Below are 18,471 nucleotides of genomic sequence, written 5' to 3' on the forward strand. Positions count from 1 at the left end.
AGGGAGCCTACAGGACTAGCTCACATATAGGCAGCCAGAGCTGGCATTCACCAACCTGCCTCCTGATAGCTAATGCTCAAGTTTACATTGCATAGCACGACTAAAGGTCATCTTCTATCACTGAATCAAAAAATTAGGCTAGAAAAGTCTTCTTTCAACAAGGTGAGAAGCAGCACTGCCCTAAATTAGCATCTGGAATTAGCTTAATTTGTATGTAAACATTAGGAGTAACTATTTTCCCCTTGCACAACAGTTAAGAGGTCTGAGAACAAATAAGCACACCTTTCAAAGAAAACTCCCATATATCTGTCATCTTTGTACAAATCTTAACACCTGTTGAATATGGAAGAACTATTTTAAAATATGCAACCACATACAGAAAGCTATCCAGAAGCCCATATCTTCATAAAATGATGCATAACTGGATGAAAATATATTATTAAGTCTACTAATTGCCTAAACTCAGCCCAAACGTTAAGAATGTTTCTATGGATAGCAGGGACTTAAGATTCAAAAATCAGTGACACAGTATACTACTAAATCAAAATAATCTATTAAGACTGAACCAAGCAATAAAAATCTTGTGTGACTTGTGCAGCTGCCACCTTAACAAAAGGAACAGGGCAGCTATATTAAATAGCAGCCCCTTGTTTCAAATAGTGTGAATCTTCTCACATGTAGTATTTCTGTCCAGTACAATGTCCTCTTAATATTACTTCTCCATTTACAGGTAGAGAGATCCCTTGATTATTTCAATAGTCACTACAGTCGCAAAGAAGTGTATTTTTATCAATAAGCTGGTGACATACAACAGAGAGATATGGGGGCTTAGCATGTCTGGGGGAGGGAATCACCGCATAGGAGTCTGAAGGGAGATCAGAAATCACCAGCCTACAGACAGCCCAGACCATGCATCTGTTTGATCAAGACCCACTCAAAAACTCCTCTTCCTTAAACACCTCTTTCCCTAAAGGGCCTCTATTGTCTGAGGAGCGCGTGAGAGAAATGCGATTGGAAGTGCATCCATTATATGACCAAAAAGGTACTATGCAGCAGTAAGAGGACAAAATCATAGGAAATTAAGCCACCAACTGACATGTACTTGCAGTCCTAACCCTGCCTTGAACATGACCCTTGCTTCATGGAGATTTTATATTTAGGTGCACATATAAGGTCACACAAAGAGAAAAATATGTAGCCAGTGGCCCTAAACCACTCCCTAAATAGGTTAGTGCCCCATTTTGGGATAAGGTTTGAGCACCTGGTAGATAGGATTCTGGAAAACAAGTGAAAGAAATTAAAAAAAAAAAGAAGGGGGGGGACAGCCTTTACTACAAAGAAATGGCTGTACTGAGCAAGACCCAAAGGTCCATGTCCATTCAAATACCCTCTCACTAACAGCAGCCAATAATAGATACCAAGCAAAGCGTGTAAGTGCACAGTAAATATATAGTAATACCTCCCAGAATACTCCCTGAGCCCCCAACAGTTTGCAGAAGCAGGATTTCCTGAACAAGAATAGGTATTTGCATTTGATGATTCTTCTTCCATGAAACGGCAGTTCTCCTCTGCACTGATGTAATGTTTAGCCTCCTTAAATTCCTGAGGCAAGAAATTCTATAGCTTAATTACACGTTTTGTTGAGAACCACCTCCTTTTGTCTGTTTTCAATTCATCAGCTGCTAGATTCATTAGTTACCTCTCAGTGTGTGTGCACTAAAAAAAGACAGTGAACAAACACTCCCTATTTATATGTCCTGTTGGCTACTGAACACTTTACAAGATTCTGTCACACCACCTTCTGGTCACCATTTCTACCCTAATGAATTCATGCTGCTCCTCTTATGGAATTTGTTTCATATTTGCTTTTCCTTAAAACTTCAACTATGTTCTTTCTGAGAAGATGACAGGGTTAGGGGTGAGTGGGGCAGAACTATATAAAATAATTCAGTAAATTTTTTTTTAAACAATATAATCATTATTCTCCTTTTCTTTCCTAACCATTTCTAGTGGCAATAGTCAGCCTTGAGCTCATCTTTTAAGATGCAAAGGTAAGGTTGCTCCTCGCACCTTCAAATACACCACATGAAGCTATTTATGGGAAATTTCATCTGCCATTTTACTGTCCAGTTGCCGAGCACTCTCAAGTCCTTGTGCAATGCTAAGCTCTGCCTTTATTTACATCTACTACCCACCAGTAAAGTCTGTGAGCTCGATTTTCTTCTATATCTTTTATGGACTTGAATATTTGCCATTAACAGAACCCTGGAAAATTGTTACCCAGGTCCCCTCTCTACCCTGTTTACTCCAATTCTCCATTTCTTATGTTTTAGTCATTAATTTAACCCCATTAAGTCTTTTTCCCCTATCCTATGGCTGCTTAAGTTTCTTCAAAATTCTTTGGTGGAAGCCGTTGTCAAATGCCCTTTGAAAATCTAAGTAAACTACTTTTGTCATATCTTACTTATTCACGCGATTGCATTCAAAAAACCTCCAGTGAGTTTGCAAAACATGAGATCCCTTCATATCAGGCTCTTAACTCTTCCTCCATATATCATGTTTATTCATGTTGTCTTCATTATTATTTCGACTGATTTACTTAGTACAGGCTTATTGATCTGTAGTTCCCCAGATCTCTGATCTCTCCTAAAGCCTTTTTTTTTTTTTTAAATAAAATCAGTGTCACATGCAGATTAAGACATTACAGATCATACATACATACATTTATATCTTAACTAGATGTTGTGTTTGTTGCTTACTGTTGACAGTACAATGACCCTTGCTTGCTTGCTGTTTGGAAAGCTGTACTTCCAAGTGCACAGACCAGCCTCTCTAAAGACATGTGAGTGTTGGGGTTTTTTCCTTAGATGGTTTAAGCACTATCTTTGGGAAGATCAGTACGTACATGATACAGATTTACTGTAACAGTAATACTACAAACATTTAGTTTTATCAAAAGAACTCTCTTATCTTTCCAGTCTGTAAATGACAGTTCCATAAATACGTGCTCCTGTGCAGTGGTAGCCACTCTACTACTTAACAGCTGTCCTAATTACCAGAAAACACAAATGAGTTGTGGAAACACAGTTATTCATTTACAAATGAGATACTGTTCAAAGGGAAGTATAACTTTTAATGTCTTGCTAGAAGACTGGAATTGAGCACTTCTGCAGAAATTACAACCAACAAGCAGGTGACTTGAGACAAGGACTAAACCAAACCAATTTTCAGTATATACAAGTATTTTTATCCTCACCAATTGGGTTAAATTTCAGTTTTGTTTCACAAGGCTTCTAAGTGCTCTCTAAATTTCAAGTCCAAGTTAATCCAATTTTTCTTCAGCATAGTGTTGACTTTCATCTTATTTTCTATTCATATTCTGGACCTGCTTGAGCAGGTCCAGAGGAGGCCACGAAGATGACCAGGAGGCTACGAAGATGACCAGGAGGCTGGAACACCTCCCCTCTGAGGACAGGCTGAGAGAGTTGGTGTTGTTCAGCCTAGAGAAGAGAAGGCACTGGGGAGACCTTATAGCGGCCTTCCAGTACTTGAGGGGGGTCTATGGGAAAGATGGGGAGGGACTCTTCATCATGAAGTGTAGAGATAGGACGAGGGGTAACGGTTTTGAACTGAAAAAGGGTAGATTTAGATTAGGTATAAGGAAGAAATTCTTTACTGTGAGGGTGGTGAGACTCTGGAACAGCCCAGAGAAGCTGTGGATGCCCCCTCCCTGGAAGATGTTCAAGGCCAGGCTGGATGGGCCTCTGAGCAACCTGGTCTAGTGGAAAGTGTCCCTGCCCATGTCAGGGAGGCTGAAACTAGATGATCTTTAAGGTCCCTTCCAACCCAAACCATTCTGTGATTCTAAATCCAAAGACAAATAGTTGAAAACAAATGAGTCCTATCTTACTAAACTGATCAGGTGCCCTTCTGTGATGCAAGCTCAAATGCTAGGTTTCATTGTGACCATATTTCTATTGGTAATCTGTTAAACTTAATAGTGTGTTTAAATCCACATGCAACTGTTTCAGCTCTTTTTCACCTCTGTATTTTGTATTAGTCTAACGGAAGTTTGTAGTTCTAACACCAACACAACCACAGTGTGGATTTATCAATTCAGTATGTTTAGTAGGGAGAAAGCCAAAACCAACACGTTATCACCATTGGTAAAGAGACCGCTGGAGCAAGCACAGCGTTCAGATTCTCAGTTTTTACAGCATTATGAAGAAAAAAAATTGACAATATCACAGTTGTTGAAAAACCACCTTTCCAAATATGAGATTAAAACATTTCCTTGATTTAAAAGCCTCTGGTGCTGCTCAGTCTTCAGCAGAGAAGTTAACAGTACCCAACTCCTTGACACTGCTGCCATGGGGGTGAGGACACAATGGACAATAAAGCCATACACAGACTTGATATTAATAGCAGAAAGCAAAGAAACCCAAGAGAACAATGCAGTTGCAAAGAGTTACCTCCCCTCTTTGTCATAAGTTGTCATAAGAAAGCCGGTAGAAACAACAACAAAAATCTGGCTGCCAAAATAAACAAAAATATTCTGCCTTTCAACACCTGTGTTTTGTTTCAGCTACCACATTTACCATTGTGACCCTCTTAAATCCTTTCATGAAAATCACAGAACAACTGAAGTTGTAAGGGACTTCTGGAGGTTGTCTACTCCAAACCCCCTGCTCAAATCCATGTCAAAGACAGCAGGTTGCTCAGGGCTGTGTCCAGTTGGGTTTTGAGTTATTGCCAAGGATGCAGACTCCACAACTTTTTTGGACTACCTGTTCCAGCGTGCCATCACCCTTACAATAAAAAAGCCCTACATTTTTTTCTTATGTTTAAATGGAATTTCCATCGCCTATTGTCACGTCACTGGGCACTACCAAAAGGAGCCTGGCTCTGTCCTCTTTATTCCACCCTATCAGGTAAGATCCCCCTGAGCCTTCCTCTCCAGGCTGAGCAGCCCCAGCTCCCTCAGGCTTTCCTCATAGGAGAGATGCTCCAGGCCTTTGGTTGTACTCTTTCCACTATGTTCATGCCTCACTTGTACTGGGGAGCCCACAAACGGACACAGTACTCCGGGTGTGGCCTCACCAGTCCTGAGTAGACGGGAAGGATCACCTCCTCGACCTGCTGGTAACTCTTCCTAATGCATTCAGGACACCACTGGCTGCCTTTGCTGCAAAGGCACATTGCTGGATCACGCACATCTTTTCCACCACAAGCCCTCAGTCCTTTGATGCCAAGATGCTTTCCAGCCAGGCAGCCCCCAGCACGTACTGGTGCCTGGGGCTGTTTCTCTACAGGGGCAGGACTTGGTATTTCCCTTTACTGAACTTCATGAGGTTCCTGTCAGCCAATTCCTCTGATCTGTCGAGGTCTCTCTGTACGGCAGCATGATCCTCTGGTCTATCAACCACTCCTCCCAGTTTTGTATCCTTTGCAAACTTGCTGAGGGTACACCTCTCTGTGACCACCTGGGTCAATAACAAAGGTGTGTTAAACAGGACTGGCCCCAGTATTAAGCCCTGGGGTACATCACTAGTGACTGGCCTCCAGCTGGACTTTGTGCCACTGACAATAACCCTTTGAGCCTGGCACTTCAGCCAGTTACTCTCATGGTTCATTCACCTGGCATGTACTTCATCAGTCTATCTGTGAGGATGCTATGGGAGACCATGCTGAAAGCCTTACTAAAGTCAAGATAAACAACACCCACTGCTCTGCTCTCATCCACCCAGCGAGTCATCTCATCACAGGAGGTGGTTAAACATGATTCCCCCATCATATATCCATGCTATGCTGACAGCTCCCGATCAACTTCTGGCCTTTCGTATTTGGAAGTTATTCTCGCTCCTGTTCTTCATCTTTTCCAATCTAAGTATTTTTTTTCCTGTTGTATACAATAGACTTACTTATTAACAGTTGCATATCTACTAATTGGGATGTCCTCAAAACAACTAACAATCTCATGGCACTGCTTAACAAACTACTTATTCCAGCCAGGCACTGAAACAACAATACTTCTTTTTTCTCCACAAATGTATCTAAACCAGTAGCAATACTGTTGCAGCTGTATGGCCTAATGATCTCAGAAAAGCAAGGAAAACACCCTCCTCCCCACCCCCAAATATACTCACTACTTACTGTTGGGAAAACACCAGTTTACCAGGCGTACCGTCCAACCATCAGGCCTGTAAGAATCTTTCTCTCCTTTAAACTGAGCATCTTGTTAATCGAATTCTTTCTAAACATCTAGTATAACTCCCATATTTTGTCAGGCTCTTAACAGAAGTAGGTGCTTTTCTCAGATTTCCTGGCCTCCCTGAAACAGACATCAGGAATTTCAGGGAGCATCTTCTCCACATGTTTCTTCCTTAACTTTTTTCACCTTCTCTTTTCCCTTCAGAAGTGCAGTGAAGACATATCAGACTTCAAACTATGCTAAGAAGAGGCCTGTGCTTACACTTATTGGGGAAGAAAGAATGCACTGCACCAAGCTCTCAGCATTCGAGTGATGGTGTACCTAGAAGGTAAGCATCCTTTCAACCTCTACTAAAACTAAAAAGGCATCAAAAAATTTTAGCCAGCAAAGAAGCGATACTGTTTTCCTAAATTCTGTTCAGTTTTAAACATTTTCAAGTAGCGGATAGTCCAGTAGCTGGTTTGCCTAAATGGTAGCTCAGATCTGTAATCTTACAGTAATGGCAGGCTACAGTTGTGGTTTTACACATCCGACTAAGTGTTTCAAACACACGCTGTGGCATTAAACTGAACTGAAAGAGCAGATTACAACACGAATCCCGTATTCTTTCACCAATTTAGTGATGTACTGCCAAAAAAGAGTTCATTTTAAAAGCCGTGTTGTACATTTGGCCAGGACACGTCCACTGTAGTTCCGACAAACCAAGGATGATCGTCTGACAAGTTTCTGGGGTACTAATGCTCTCTGCAGCCAAGCAGTTGACTAAAATATTTTAAACAAGTTTGGACATACTCCCAATCAGATTATAACAATTTCCAGGCAGCTGAAGCCCTGGGCCAATGTTAGTTGACAGCGTCCATTTAAAAACTCTTTCACACTTGTGCAAAGTTAAATCAACTTGGCATCCTCTCTGGTAGGCAATTGTCTCCTTAAAGTATGAGCACTATTCATTCAAGTGAATTGCTGCATTAAGGGGACAGTTGGCTGGCATGGGGAGGACGGGATTGATTGACAACGCGCCTTAGTCACAAAGAAGTTGCAGCAAGAGTTTCTAAAAACCAAAAAGCAGTTAAGACCATGAATAGATGAAGCTAGCTGAAGACAACAAAAGTACAGGATGTTTCCGGGAAGATGCTGGTGGTTCAATAAGCTTCCTAACTATGACTAATCTTAAAACAGTACTTGTGTCTTGTTTTGTAAATTTAGCACCTCAAGTATTTAGGGAATTTCAGTTTACTACTTAACTCCTTAACACCAGCTAAATATCGGAGCAGGAGTTATTTGTAGATTTTTTTTTTTGCAGAGCTACATATGCTAAACAGCTAAAAGCTCTGTGGATCTGCATTCTTCCCAGGGAGGGGATTATTAACATTTCACATGTGAAATAAAAAGAAACATGGAGCAGCATTTAAGGACTTATTCTAAGGAGATTACAATGTTCAAGCCCCTCTTCCCTTTGTGAAACTTCAAAGAGAACGTACAAGAAAGTGAGTGCTTAGGTCAAAATAATCACACAGACTTTTGAATTAATTCATGATCCCAACAGATACCAGAAGCACTGAAAGAAAACTTGATACTCAAGAGTGACAAATGATACATTTTACAAGTAGTATGGAAGAGTATTACAGGACTAATCACTATATTTGAGTTCATTTTTCAAATACTATTTCTTCATCGTTTGTGTACACAATACAGGTACGGTTGTGTAAAGCATAAAAAAAGATGCCAAAGGTGCTACTGTCTGCTGTGGAAGTCAGTGGGATTACTCTGGCTACCACTGGCAAACACACTGGATAGCATCCAGTCCAAGTTTTGGTGTAAACGAATTACCCTCTTCCCACCTCAGCAAGACCACAGAAAGTCACTCAGGATGCCAGTCTGATGCTGAAAATACAAACAAAGCCCACCAAGCCCCACAAAACTTGTCACATAAAGCCTACTAAATTTAACTGGTACACGGATCTCTTTCACCTACTTAAACTGCTTGAACATTTGCAAACAGTTTATAATGTGTTTGAGTTTTCTTGGGATAATTCTTATGCCACAGACAAAAGAGTTCATAAACAGATTCTAGCTTCTGTAAAATATTTGTAGTCAAAAATAAGTGACATCTTACTGCTTGATGTAGTGAATTAGAATAAATGTGCTAACTGGAAAAAAGTCTTTGATTCAACTGCTAAATTAACCTAGCTGTTTGAGCTAACAGATCCAATTTCATTGCCTGTAAAGGCAGGCAACACTTCTTTGTCTTCATTTTATACTGTAATGAAGTCTACTTCAATAGAGTTGCCTCCACTTATCCCAGAGGACAATTTGGTCCTTTTGTGTAAAGCTAATCCAGCTCTCCCTGAAGTCAAGGGGAATTTTGCACTTGACTTCAGTGTGAAAAAGTACCAGCTCCTAGAACAGCAACGCCAAAAAAATATGTGAATAAAAATAGGTCTAGATTTTCCACTTCCTAATTAGCTTAAAAAAAAAAAAGCCAAACCAAAACCAATTGATTTGATGAAATGAACATATTTTTTTAAAACAAGGAAAAAAAAAAATCTAATTTCCATTTCAGTTTAAAGCATGTGAAAAGTTGTTTTACATGGCAATGTTTTTAAAAAGAGGATATAATTCCATTCAAATATTCTGACTGTAAAACTACTACCTAATGCATCTGCCTTGTCTTTTCAGTTTCAGAGGAACTGAAGTGGAAAAAGTAACAATCCCTGAAGTCTAGGATATACTTTAAGAGAAATAACAGTTTAATGCTATGGCTTCCAAGCTGCAGAAATCATGCACCAGTAACACGAACTTTTCAATCCTCCATCAGTGCTGTTAGGGTTTCCTCAAGAACACTTGCACTGTGATCAGTCCACTGGCTCAAAAGTTTTGGCACATTTCTGATGGGCTGAATATGATTTGATTCTGTCACCTAAATTACCTGGTTACCTGGCTATACCATACTACATATAATGCAGCAAACAATGTTTACTTCTAAGTATTTGCATAACAACAAAAATAAAATACAACAGACCTGCACCACCATGTTAAATCATATGCTGACTGACCACATGCCATGTTATAATGGAAAGTTACCCTTCTGATGGCATTTTTAAAATATTTGAAGTGGAGAAAGAATTATTTTTAAAAATTGTAACATCAATTTATATTAAGACCCAAATTTACTGTTAGGATAGCCTATATTAAATTAAAAAATTATTCAAACTATGTTGTCAGCCACCACAATTTTAAACAAATTCAAATCACCAAAGTGGCAGAGCTCATTCATAACCATCTGCCATCAGAATCTGAACAACTAAATACCTAAAGGGACATAAACTGTTACAAGTGTAGAGGACACCCACCACCACCCCCCAGTTAGTATTATTTAGATATCTGTTCATTTGAACCTGAGAAACATTTAGGGAAGATAAGGTTAAAAGACAGAGGAGAGATTTTTCTTCCTATTTTCAAAGAAAACAAAAACCTGCAAGTATGAGATCTGTTTGTTCTAACACCTTAGAGCTTTTGGTGACCAAAATTAATTAACAAATTAACATTCCCTTTTTAAAATAAATCCATCAGATTTAAAACAAAATGTGTTTTGCATTTAGAATTATTGCCTTCTATATCCTTATCTAAAAGGCAACATATTATTAACTTGTACCTTAAAATGTGATGCTCATTATTTATATGAATTTCAGAATTTCCATTCAAATGCCACTGAACACAAATCAGGAAGAAAAAAAAATGTCTTGCATATAAATTGGGTTTTCATTGCTTAAATAATTAAGATATATAGCTTAAAAGAATTATTAAGACACTTTATTATTACATTAAATACACGTGCAGAAAATCCATGCCCCTGGCAAAAAGTTAATAAGATTAGTGTAAACCTAATATATAGTTAATGTATTTTACTGACCAGTAAGACTAAACATCTTCCTTTGGGAAAAGAACGAAGAAGCACAGATGTAAAGCTAAGTTAAAATAATAATTTAAAATAACCATATAAAATCCAGGTGTCATGCTTGTTAAGACAAGTCACTTTGCATTAACTTGGCTACAGTTTCACCATGTATGCACCAAATTTAAATAGTATTCTGAAGGTATGTCAGACACAAGCTAAAGAGGGAGGGAGGACAGGACGTAATCAAAGAGCCCTATATTTAATAACCAATGTAAATTAGTTCCAGAATATTTAAATACAACTACTTGGTATGAACAAGTCAAAGGTTTTGAGGGAAGTTATTTTTCATCTATGAACTATCGCTTGTCTCATTTTACATACATCACGATAGCCTGAATCAATCAATTCTACAGGTTTCTGCAGTGTACGAGCTAAGAAATATTTCCTAAAATGAAAAAGAAGATTGATATCTTTAGCAAATTACATAATATATGTAATTATTGAGCAAGCTATTTTGAAAGCTTATCACTTAATAACCTCAACCACTATGATTTATGAATTAAGTGTTTAACTGCACTTAAAATACAGTACAGAACTGTACTTGAAAGCAAAAAAAAAAGTATCCACATAACTACTGCATCTTAGCCCCAACAGCCATATACAAGTCAGCATTTAATTCCTGTGTCTTCTGAAGTTGAGAATTTTGTACTTGCATTTTGCTCACTCATTTGAAAACCACAGACCTAAAAACCCCCCCCCAAACCCAAACAGACATAACCCTTTTCTTCACCCCCTACAGAATATTAATACAATACTTACTTTTCAGACCCGAAAGAGTGTAGTGTGGCTGCTGGTAAAAGAAATCTTAGTCAGGAAAATTTTCCCAACTGACTAGTAGTAACAGCTCGGGAATTATCCTGGTTTTCCCTTCTCTTTCCTTCATGGGTAATTGTTTTCAAAAGGAATAGTATTTTGCTCTATGCTCTAAGTGTTCCTGAATACAGTATTTAACTTTATTATGAAAGCAGAACTAAACATGGGTGTCCACAGCGAGACTAGTATACTCTTCTTCTCTCTCCAATGCATGTTTTTCAGTTAGGTACGGATGAGCTGATCTGGCCAATACTATTATAACCTTTAATAGTCCTTTAAACAAATATTTAACATCGGTATCAGTTAAACAACCCCCTCCCTCTCTTTGCTTTCAGGACTTTGTCACTCTATTAATGCATCTTCTACCTAGAATTTATGGTGGGGATGAACCCCCAAAAAAACCCCAAAGAACATAATTTGGCAAGCTGTAAGAAAACCTGAATACTTTTTATTTAGAACAGGCGGAACCAGAACTGCCATCTGTTGCTGAAAGAACCCATTCTGAAATTTTCCCTTTAACTAAACTTCCAAAGACTTTTGACACATTAAGAATTTCTCCTGAATTGAGGGGAAAAATAAAAAAAATTAAAGAGATATTTGCCTAGATGGACTTCTAGTCTGATTCACGACAGCTGTTCTTTCAGTAGGCTTTAGTTAATGAACATGCGCATCAAAGAGGAGAAGCACTGTCAAGATTTAGGATAAAAGACAAACAAACAAGAAAACAAGTCTTCCATCTCCATGCAGTACAGGACAGCTTTCTCACAAGAATGATACAAAACTCACCTGGGCTAGTCATCATGCAAAGTAGAGAATGGTCTTTGACCTACGAATCTTATCTAGGCCTTGCATAAATTCCCATTAGGAAAACAAAATTAAAATCCTTATTTTCAGGTTCACTTGTCACTGAAGTATTGCAAGATTTTCTATTAAGAGAAATTACAAGTGCATAAAATGCACTATTACATACGTTTGGGGTTTCATCATAGACCAACCAAAATTCACATCTCTAAGGGAACGTGGAGTACTTCAACTGAACTCCTAGAATAGGAGATAGTTACAAATACTAAATACTATGTATCAACAAAAACACCAGTACTAGTAAATATTCTGCCGGTACATTCTGTTTTGAGCTCAAGAATTAATGGGAAAGGGGACACAAAACACTCGCTTTTATCACCTTAAACTTTCCTCACATTTCATCTCACCCTTGCTTAGTCCTCACATGAATATAAATGCCACGCCTTTACAGATTTTTAAAATGTGAAGTTTGCTATTAGGTTTGGTGCAGATTTTTAAGATGTTTGGAGACCACTGTTTTATACAAATATCAGACCTACATGCCACACTTAATACTCTGTTTCTCACAGACTAACCTTGCTAAACTTAACCGAAACACTACAGATTTTGCCTGTTAATATGTCTCTGAAGACCCCGGTTTGGAAATCAGTAAGGTAAGGTTTTAATCTCAAACTGCAGACATTCAGAAGAACAGCATCAGAATGAAGGCAAAGAAAGGAGATACAAGAGAACTCAAAAAATAACTTGGAAGGTGTACTACTAAACTTACTGATTTGTTTTTAACAGTTTACAATGAAATACAGAACTTTTGCATTTATGTTCCAATTTCTTTCCTCTACCACAGCACTTTGTTTTCTTTCCCACAGTTTGGCAACTGAATGCTAGTTTCAGATAAATGTCTATTTTGAAAATGAGAATATTTTCTAGACATTAATTCTATATTCATTTTTCAGTGGAGCATGCTCTGCCCAAAGCCTTAACAGTGTTACTCATCTTTGAGGCACATATTCATTAAGTTAAGCCTACTGAAAGGCCAGCTGTTATGAATCAGACCAGAAGTCCATCTAGCCCAAATAGCTCTGAATCAGACCAGAGATTCACCACTGCTCTCCACCACCTGAGATGCTCGGCAATACTGGATGCTCAGGAATGGCACCTAAGAACCAGAAAAGCCTGTGGCCACGCTATCCTTGACAGAGTCTTTTATCTTCTGGACTTTGGGGTACTGTTGCTGGCAAAATACAGTATTTATGTTGAACAAGCTAAGCTGGTAAAAAACAACCTGAAAGAGGAAGAGCGTGGAAAGAAAGAGCAAGGTATACAGAAGGACTTTGGAGGGTGTTTTTTTGATTCTTCTGTGGTTACAAGTGTCGGTCATGATTTTAGTTTTCAGTAAAATGTTCTTGAAAAGCAAGAAGATACACATAACAGCTTAGACCTGTTTTTCCTTTGTCACATTTTAAGCATCAATATTAATTTTGTTATCTAACCATACTTAAAATAACTTATGAAAACTGGATTGTTCACTATTAATTTGTTTTAAGTCTTCTTTTCCTGGCTGACTGCCAAAACAGTTATAATGCTATACAACTGCAATACACAAGAGATTCATAGTACCCTCTAATTACTCTTTAAATACCTCATGCAAGCACTGCCTTTTCTTACAAACTGGGAGGGCATTAAGTATGGTTGAAAATTTCAAAACCTTTAGCCCAGACATTCTATTTTTCTTCCTGAAGCTGAACTTTATGCTCACCATCAAAAATTTTGCCTGAACTATGGACAAACATTTGGAACGGGACTGAACATGAACTCCATCCACCACTCCAACCCTTCTTTTGCTACAGGGCCATCAGTCCTGGTAAACATACCCAAGACCTGACTGCATTTATGCTCCGTCATTCACACCCTAAATAAAAGACTATTACTGTTTCAGTTTTGCAAGACCAGAAGGTGCTTTGGGCATGTGCAAACAAAGGAAATTAACCGCATTGAATCAAAGTCTTCCAATAAGAACACTGACTTTAAATGTCTGATTAATGCCACAAAATGCTCCTGAAAGTTTCCCCAAAACAAAGTTAAAGGCCCTGATCTACAAAGATTTACTTATGTGGGTGTGTTTACTCAACTTCACTGTCAACAGAAATAAATGAAGTTATTCACTTTTGTAAGCCTGGTCTAGCTGATCCTAAAATCTGAATTGAAGGGGTGGCTCAACACTTCTGAAGAATCATTTATTTTTCCCAGACTTCTCTATAGATTTCTGGTGTGAAGAAAGCCACATAAACATCTATCTCAAGCCACAGAAGTTTTTCATCCCCCTGAAGTACCAATCTGAAAGACAAATTATTTGAAGTTCAGTAGCACCATCAGAATTCAGAATTTACGTAAACATTTAAGATACAGATGTAGTCAACATAAATACTTATTAGAGTCTCATATACCACTATTATAATAGCATTTGCCTTCTAAAAATACAAAGATAAAATACAGCCAGGTTAGCAAAAAAAGTTACCTGATTTCCTAGGCAACATCTCAGAGCACTCAAGAAGCTGAAACACAGATGATACCAGTCTGATGTTTTAGTGGTCACTACTTCCTCGGCACTCTCCAACCATAGCCTGTAACATTACCTAATGCTACAGTCAAGAAAAATTGAAACACCACCCCAGTCTTGGCCACTACAGCCGATGCAGCCTTGGATCCGCTCTACCACTGATCCCTACGGCAGTATCCCGCTGGGCTGTGGGGCTCAGATCCAAGCCAGGGCTAGCAGTCCTTGCAGGAGACCCTCAGCTCGAGGGCTTATTTCAGCTGAGCGTGACTTTGAACCACTGACTTTTGGAACATGGCATGAAACCCAGTGCTCTGTGCAGGTGCTTACCCAAAGTGACAACAGAAAGAGTATTTCCCATCCTATTTCCAGTTAACCTTTACATTTTTAAATACCGTGTTTAAATCTAATGGGAACAAAACTCATAAGTAGTAACGTTTACTTATTTAATTTCTAGCATTAACGTTACTATCATCTTGATCTCTGATCCTGCAAGCAGCCATGCATGTTAACTTTACCGAAGGGTGCAGTCCCACTTGTTTCAGTAACTTGCTTTGGTGCCAGTTTCTGCTTGGATGCACTGGCACCATTAAGAATAAACTCCATAGGTGGAAAATGCAGTAATGACCCCTTAAAACCTAAAATTAAATCTGTCCTACAGTTAGTTGACAGCATCTTTTCAGTATGACTTTTTCCCTACTAAATTCAGCATACACATGGGAATTTGTCCAGGTTTGCCTTCAAAACCTGGCAATTGATAATACAATCTGGAACCCTACAGCTTTAAGTCATTGGTTTGAATGCAGACAAGGATTGTAGTGATTGAAAGAAGTTACCATATGGCAACTGTAAAGCAGTTTGTATTAAAAAAAAATAAAAAAATTAGTGGCTGCCACATCATAAAATCCATCACTATAAAACAGCACCCTACTGGCATTCTCAAGGAGAACAAAAATGAAACAAATACTGAAAATGAACTATCTACTTGTATTTGGAGGTGGCTTCTCCAGGACAAAAACTAAACCATTCTGTTACAGTAGTTTGAGAAAGTACATTTCTCCCTCACTAATCAATCTGTTCCATCAACTAGCAGAGGACTTCCAGTACTAGAAGCCTGAAAACTTTCACGAGGGCTTCACAGAAACCACAGACTGTGTATGTATGCACAGAAGGTGTCCTATCTGAAAAAGGCTGCTTGATGTGACGCAGCAAAATAAGGACGCATTCCTAAAGTAGTCCTTGTGTTAATGCTGACACCAATTTTTAGATTAACATCAAGGTAGCTTACTCAAACTGTGATCAAAGTTTGAGGCAAAACAGTTGGATCCAAGATGGGAATACAGATGAAATAATGTGTTTCTTTTAACTAACAGTTTGAACACAAGGAATTATCTATTGAAAATATACAGCTTTTGTCCGCAGGCAGCACATATAGAAAAGCAAACTCATACAGCTACATTGTTGATAAAGTAAACTTTGACCACATAAACCGACATGTGCCAAACAGCAGACTTTCACATCACTGTCACATGACGGCCATCATTTATCGGAGCAAAGAGAGTGCCATTTTCATCCTTCAGGAGCGGCAGGAAGTATGCAAAGCTCAAAATAAAGAATATTCCACTAGTGCAGAAGTGTAGTTCTCTGCTCTGCTACATGAATATCGATTATAAAACCTAAATTGTGAACTGTAGTGTTTCAGTAATTCTGTCTATAGAGAAGTCTGGGAAAAATAAATGTACACAGAACACCAAAGATTTATTAAGTATTTTTCTAGTGATTTCAAATAATGCAGCAATTTAAATGTACTTTCAGTTCCGTCTATTTGTTTCATAGCCAAAGAACTACTGTTAGGTAATAAATATTCCATTGAAAATCTCTCTTTATAATACAAAACACAGATTAAAGCTACCTTGGGCTCACTACTCCCATTCTGAATGAAGTTCTTCATGTTACAAAGAGCGGTTCTGGGGTCCAGACATTACAAAGTTATTGAAAACTGGACCAGTAGCTCTGTGAGCAGCAAAACCAGGGAGGCCCCATTTCCTGCATCAATTTCCAGCTTGAGATGTGTTGACACGAACTCTCCTGTGTGCAGGTTAAGAGCTCTCTTCTACCTGGCTTCCTTACTTTCACAAATTTTATAGAAATTGCTCATCCGGGAGACCTCTCCTGCCAAATTTGTTTGAAATTGGCTAACAGCCAGAAGAGTTATTAGAGGGACTGATGGCACACACATACTGCAGTTGCATTTGAGCTGCACCTCCTGAGGAAATAAAGCTAACAAAACCTGTGGAATAATTACTGGCAATCACTGCTACCAGCTACTGTCACCCTTTCACATTCCTGGTATGGCTGGGTCTTTTTCTCTGAAATTCAGCACAGCTCTCTTTCTGTTCCCCTCACAGATGCTACCTCGTCCCAAAATGAGCCCCGGCAACCGGACTGTGCAAAACACACCTATAGTCTCCGTTCCACGTTCAGCGGGAACCTTGCGCAGCTAAATTTACAGCCATGTATCAGAAACATGAGTGGAAGTGCAAGTTCTTATACCCATGAAGACTGCAGAAACATAGAGTTAGGGCAAAGCTGTACTACCTACTGACAGAGATACTGCAAGTGTAACTGACAAGGCAGTTTTATCAGAAACCCATCTTCAGGGGCTTACTTTTCAAAAATGAAAGAAAAAGACGCTAAGGTAAACTTTCGTATCTTGCTTCCCTGACTAAAGGTCAGTTTTGCTTGCAAAATTTGCCTGAAATTTCATTCAGCCATCTATGAATTATTGAGAGAAAAACAATACACCTTCCTTGGCAACACACCACAAGTTTTAAACTGGTTTTGGATCATTCTGCCAGTTTAAATAAATCCAAACATTTATTTTTTAATTAATGACCAGCCTCTCCTTAGGGTTAAATCCAGAAGGTACATCTGAACACACCTTCTTAACAACCTGAGGTTCGGAAATATTTCTATCCTAGTCTTCCCAGCGCAAAGCGGCCCATAGCCACCCGCGTACCAGACACCGGGAACGGACCGTTCCGAAATGAACGCGATAAACCCGACTGTTCGCAATACTGTGTAAGGGAGAAGCCACACGCCGGCCCTCGGCCCCAGGGATGTGCGGGCAGTTGCCCGCACAGCAAAGCCTCCGGGTCCGCACAGCGCAGAAAGTTACGCGCAGCCTCCGCAGGGCCGGGGGCCTCCCTGTGTCCCGATACATCTGGTTTAACGCGTGGGGAAGGCGATGAGGCTCGATGAAGTGTGACGATCGAACATTTAAATTAATGACTCAGAAATTTAAAGCAGGCGCGTTCCTGCTCGACGCAGGGATACAAACCGGAACAGCGAGGAAAAAAAAAAATTAAAAATAATAGAAAATAATTCCACGCAGGCCAAGCTACGGGCGACTCGCAATTTCCTGAATTTCCCCCTTTTACATCCTCCGGCCGCGGCCGGCGGGGCCGGCGCTCGGCTGCCTGCGCCCGGGAGCGGAGCCGGGACCGGCTCACGCCGCTCACCGACCCGGGCGGGGAACGAGCGACCGCCCGCGACCGCGGCAGCCGGGCGGGAAGGGGCCGCGCAGGGAGCCCGGCGGTGGGGGCCTCCCCTCACAAACTTACTTCCCCTCCGCCCGCCCCCCTCAGCCAGCCCAGCCCAGCCCAGTCCAGCCCAGCCTCGGGCGGCCGCGGCTCCCCCCGACCCCTGGCCCCACGGGCGGGGGCTCGGGCCCAGGAGAAAGTTGCTGAGAAACTTTCTGTGGAGGAAGGGGCCGGGGGGAGGGACGCCCCCTCCCTTCCCCTCCCCCCCGGGGCGCGGCGGCGGGGCCGCCCGGCGGGGAGAGGCTGGGGGCGGGCGGCCGGGGCCTAGCGCCTCGGCGGGCGCCGCCGCCATCGCGGCCGCCTCTCCCGCGGGGCGGGGGAGCGGGGACGCGGCCGGGTCCTCACCTGCCTCTCCGCGGCGTGGCGGGTGGGAGAAGGAGGGGGGGAGGGAAGGAAGCGGGGCCCCCCCCGCTCCTCCCGGAGCCGCGGCGACCCGGGGAGGGAAGGGGGGGAGGAGGGGAAGGGAGGAGGGACGAGGAGCAGGAGGAGGGAGCCCGGCGCTCCGGTGCGTGCGGGAAGCCGGAGCCTCGCT

The 18,471-nt window shown here is 40.7% G+C and overlaps 1 protein-coding gene across 1 annotated transcript in view; it reads right to left on the reverse strand.

The window, feature by feature from the left end:
• YES1 (YES proto-oncogene 1, Src family tyrosine kinase) overlaps window positions 1–18,466 on the reverse strand; it is a 51,909-nt gene extending 33,443 nt beyond the window's left edge. Inside the window, exon 1 of the mRNA XM_074821216.1 lies at window positions 18,285–18,466. The gene's annotated coding sequence lies outside the window, so the exon portion shown is untranslated. The remainder of the gene's footprint in view (window positions 1–18,284) is intronic.
• Window positions 18,467–18,471: the final 5 nt, after the last annotated feature.

This window comes from Strix aluco, chromosome 1 (assembly GCF_031877795.1).
Source record: "Strix aluco isolate bStrAlu1 chromosome 1, bStrAlu1.hap1, whole genome shotgun sequence".
NCBI lineage: Eukaryota > Metazoa > Chordata > Aves > Strigiformes > Strigidae > Strix > Strix aluco.